We start from the raw sequence: 5528 nt of genomic DNA on the forward strand, positions 1-5528 counted from the left end.
GATAGATAGATAGATAGATAGATAGATAGATAGATAGATAGATAGATTAGATTGGACAGAACTAATCAAGCAGGCATTCTTTTGCATGCCTACAATCCCATCATCAGAAAACAGGGCTAGAGGACAGAAACTTTAAGATCTGGGTTATATATCAGGGTCCTCTCTCAAAACAATTAACAAAGAAAGCACAGGAAACCATAAGAAGCCAGGAGACTGTTAGTACTCTGTCTAAACTCCACCTCCACAGTTATCTGGCAACAGCCAGGTATGCTCCTCCCCACAGTTACCTGACAATAGCCAGGTAGGCTTGCCCACTATAAAAGGGGATGCTTGCCTCCTCCTCTCTCTCCTGCTCTTTGCCTCTAGCTTCTCTCTGTCCCCTAGTCTCTCCTGGCTTCCCTTCCCTCTCTCTCCACGTGGTCATGGCCAGCCTCCACTTCTCTCTCTCCTCTCTCCCTCTTTCTCCACCATCTTCCTCTATTTCTCTCCCCCCACCTTTGCCCTTTTCCCTGAATAACCGCCCCCCCTGGAACCATTTGGTCTGGTATTGTCTGTTCTAAGCTGCTCGCCGAAGTCTAACATTGCTGTGTTGGCCGGGAATGAAGACTTCAGGAACCTCAAGACCCCTGCAGCCGCCGGCAGCCATGGACTGTGCAGGACTGACACCACATGGCCTGCTGCAACCCCACTGCCGCCACCACCACTGCTATACCATGTGGACTCCATTCACTGCTACTTGCTGACACTGACCGTGTGAATTTCCACCGCTGCTGCAGACCAACTCCATCCACTGCTGCGAGGCTCACAAAACTTCCACCACATGAGCTGTGCCACTGCGGCCCCCACGTGGTGCTCTGCCACATGGGCTGGGCAGCAAGACAGGTCCACACAGACCTCACGGTTCCTCCTTTCCTGATACCAGACTGCATAAGCCCGCAAACACACACCAGTGTATTAATTGGTAAGGAGCTTCCAATTGGCAGGAGGGACCCTGGACACCCAGTTAGGGCCTGGCCAGCCTTCCCTGGGCTAAGGGGTTGGCTCTTCATTGCCCCAGTCCATATGATTGGCCTCTAGTTGACCAACAACTTAGGACATTGGCCATTGGGTGATTTCCCTCCTCGAAAGCAGTTCACAGCACCCCCAAGCTCTTGCAGCAGCTGAAAATCCTGGCACCAGATTGAAATGCTTTCTGGAGAGCTCCAGGAGTTCGCCACAGCCGAGGCCCCTAGATATTCTCGTGACGACCTGATATCTAGGCTGTTTGCCTGATTTCATTGCCAACTTTTCTTTCGGGACATCAATATGAATAGCTCGGTAACAGCCCCCCATCACCCAATGGGCACCACATTGTCTTTGACTGCACCCACAGACACCCCACTGGGTTGTCTCCTCAAAAACCTCAAATCTCTAAAATTAACACCTGATTTGAGGCCTTCCAAATTGATACACCTCTGCAATAAGGTCTGGATTCAGTACCCTTTAGATAATGGACTAAAGTGGCCACCTAATGGAACGCTAGACCCAATCATTTTAAAGTGTCTTCAGACATACTGCCAGCAGTCTGGTAAATGGAAAGAGGTTCCCTATATCCAACCATTCATCTACATTCACTCTAATACCTCTGTGTGTTCTACCTGTCCCCCATTCCCCACTGGTAACTGTCCACATGGTCCCAAGAAAGATTTCTCTTTTTTTGTTTTTGTTTTTTTTTTAATTTTTTTATTGGATGTTTTATTTACATTTCATATGTTGTCTCCTTACCCCATCCCCCACCCATCCAGGAACCCCCAATCCCCTCACCCCTCCTCCTTCTTCTCTATGGATGTAACCTCTATCTACACCCCCACTCCCACCTCCCCACCCTCAAAATTCCCACCCCCTCGGGCATCCAGCCTTCATGAGGTCAAGGTTCTCTTCTTCCACCTATGCCCAGCAGGGCCCTCCACTCTTACATATTCAGCTAAAGCCCTGGATCCCTCCCTAAGTGCTCCCAGGCTGGTGGTTTAGACCCTGGGAGCTGTGGTTGGTTGGTATTGTTCCTCTCCTCATGGTCCCGCAAATCCTTTCAGCTCCTTCAGTCTTCACTCTAACTCCTCCATTGAGAACCCCATGATCAGTTCAATGACTAGTTGTGAGCATCTGCCTCTGAATATGTCAGACTCTTGAAGACCTCTGAGGAGACATCCATATCAGCCTCTTATCAGCATGCACTTCCTGACTTCCACATCAGCATCTACCTTTGGTGACTGCACATGGGATAGATACTCAGGTGGAGTGGTCTTCAGACAGCCCCTCCTTCAGTTTCTGTCCCTCACTTTGTCTCCATATTTGTTCCCTTGAGTATTTTGTTGCTCCTTCTAAGAAGGACAGAATCACCCCCCACTTGGTCTTCCTTCTTTATGAGCTTCATGTGGCCTGTGAGTTGCATCTTGGGCATTTCAAGGTTCTGGGCTAATATCCAATAATCAGTGAGTGAATACCATGTGTGTTCTTTTGTGATTGGCTTACCTCACTCAGGATGATAATTTCTAGTTCCATCCATTTACCTAGGAACCTCTCGAATTCATTGTTTTTAATAGTTGAGTAATACTCCATTGTGTAAATATACCACATTTTTTGAATCCATTCCTCAGTTCAAGGACATCTGGGTTCTTTCCAGCTCCTGGTTATTATAAATAAGGCTACTGTGAACATAGTTGAGCATATGTCCTTGTTATATGTTCGAGCATCTTCTGGGTATATGCCTAGGAGTGCTATAGCTGGATCCTCAGGTAATGCTATGTCCAATTTTCTGAGGAACCGCCACACTGATTTCCAAAGTGGTTGCACCATCTTGCAGTCCCACCAACAATGGAGGAGTGTTCCTCTTTCTCCACACCCTCGCCAGCATCTACTATCACCTGAGTTTTTAATCTTAGCCATTCTGACTGGTGTGACATGGAATCTCAGGGTTGTTTTGATTTGCATTTCCCTGACGACTAAGGATGCTGAACATTTCTTTAGGTGCTTCTCGGCCATTCGAGTTTCTTCCGTTGAAAATTCTTTGTTAAGCTCTATACCCCATTTTTTAATAGGGTAATTTGGTTGTCTGGAGTCTAATTTCTTGAGTTCTTTGTATATATTGGATATTAGCCCTCTATCAGATGTAGGATTGGTAAAGATCTTTTCCCAATTTGTTGGTTGTCGTTTTGTCACTGTTGCCAGCTTTCTTATTCTGGCCCTAGCCAAATGTTTCTTTGCTAATACAAAAATGTGCTTTTCTCTGCCTAAACAATCCATCAAAGTTACTTAAGACAGGATAGGAAAGGCTCTGTCTTAATAGATTTTTACTACTGCTATTAAATTCTATTCAGTTACAACCAATCTTTATGGCTCTCAATCTTGTCAGAAGTCTGCTAATAGTATATTTAAGTTTATGACTGACAGAATTGCCAAAGCCTCTAACAGTTGACCCAAGATGGTTTCAGAAGACTTAGACTAAACCAGACACCTAGAAGATACGGCCTGGATTGTATGTGATGATATAGTCACTAACAAATGCAGTGGGCTAAACTGGATGCTCTGAGTCAAATGACTTGGCTAAACCAAGGTAAGTCATTTCTCATGTCACATGTATCCATTCCACAGAGAAAAAGCCCTGTGTCTTCTGTGCTTGGAAGTCAAACTGACTTTGCCCAAGGGACTATAGAGACCATGGGAACTATTGGCTAGTGGACTCTGTCATTTTTTAAAATAATATATAACTGGTAGATTATTGCTTACTCTTTCTCAGACTTCTGACTACATTGACAGCTAAGCTTTCACAGATATTATCTGTTACCTCATTACCTAAACTCAGTTGCCATCAATTAAATGCTTCATATTTTCTTTTCTTGCTATGTCACTGTCCTAATATTATCTGAGTTCCTATAAACTTCCCTAACTATAATATCCAACAAAGGCTAATCTTAAAAACTGCTTGTGTTGTTAACTCATGCTGTTATCTCTTTTGTAAACTTATGAGCTACAGGAAACCCACTCAGATCTACCTCTCATGGACCAAATAGACGCCATCCAGTCCAGGCACATCCAAAACAGCTCCAGAGAAGCAACCTCCAGATGCTCCATCTCCTGTCACACACACAGCTGCTTCTACTGGATCTGTTCCTTCTGACCTATCCTCAGATGGCTTGCTCCATAGACCCTGGACAGCAGGAAACAGCCAACTCTCCTAAGACAGGACAAACATCCTCCATATCCATTCTTCTAGGTTCCTCCTAAAGACATGTCACCCCCAATGCCAGCAGGAAGTAGCCAGATATCATGACAACCCTATTCCTGCTTCGCTGTCACCTCTTTCTAATTTTTCTTTTTTAATTAAACCAAAACGGGGGAATGTTAGTATTCTGTCTAAATTCCACCTCCACAGTTACCTGGCAACAGCTAGGTAGGCATGCCCTATAAAAGGGGCTGCTTGCCTCTTCCTCTCTCTCTTACTCTCTTCCTTTCTTGCCTCTAGCTTCTCTCTGTCCCCTAGCCTCTCCCCACTTCCCTTCCCATTCTCTCCACATAGTCATGGCCACCTGGCCTCCACTTCTCTCCCTCCTCTTTCTCTCCCTCTTTCTCCGCCATCTTCCTCTATTTCTCTCCCCCCACTTTTGCCCTTTGCCCTGAATAACCCCCCCTAGAACCATTTGGTCTGGTGTTGTCTGTTCTAAGCTGCTCACTGAAGTCTAACAGAGACAGCCACAACTTTGTTTCAACCCATCCAAGGACAGCCTTCTTTCTTCCTTCCTTATCCCTGCTTGGAATCCAACGTTGACCATGTGCTCATTAATGCCAATGAGGCAGAAACAGCAGAGGAGTCTAATGGGGAAGCCACCATAACAATGTCAGTCATGATGTCTTAACTATTAGGCATTTACTGTGAGAGAACTATGATCTTAGTGAGGGATGTATTTAAACCAACAGACCCTTTCATTTGCTCCCAGCTTGAGCAGCAAATAGAACTGTGCCTTGGAAAGATAACTTCATGGTGGTACCAAGAGCTTTAAAAGCACCCTGCCATTGGCAGTGTTCTTTCTGAGTCCATCTTGTGGGACGATCACAAAGGACTCTTTCACAGGGACATGTAGCATTGGTTATAACATCACAAGACACAGACATGAACCAAGTGTCCAACAGTAGGGGTTCCCTTAAATTACCTCTGGCTCCTCTGTATAATGGGAAAATGAGGTAATTCTCCCAACTCAGGGCCAGTTCCAAATTTCACTGTTCAGAAATGCAAGGCAGCTTTAAATTCCCTATCACAGAAAAGTGTTAACTTTACAAAAAGAACTGAATATTTGTTACATAAATAAAGCAGAGCATGGTGTTACAGACCTTTAATCCTACAGCTTTAAAATAGAGGCAGAAGGACAAGTTTGAGGCTGCAATCTCTGTCTCTTAAATGTGAAACCTGTGAAACCTGTGATAGGGGAGGAGAAAAGAGAAGAGGGAGGAGAAGAAGAAGAAGAAGAAGAAGAAGAAGAAGAAGAAGAAGAAGA

The sequence above is a fragment of the Grammomys surdaster genome, unplaced genomic scaffold (genome assembly GCF_004785775.1).
Source record: "Grammomys surdaster isolate TR1022 unplaced genomic scaffold, NIH_TR_1.0 330, whole genome shotgun sequence".
Taxonomy (NCBI): domain Eukaryota; kingdom Metazoa; phylum Chordata; class Mammalia; order Rodentia; family Muridae; genus Grammomys; species Grammomys surdaster.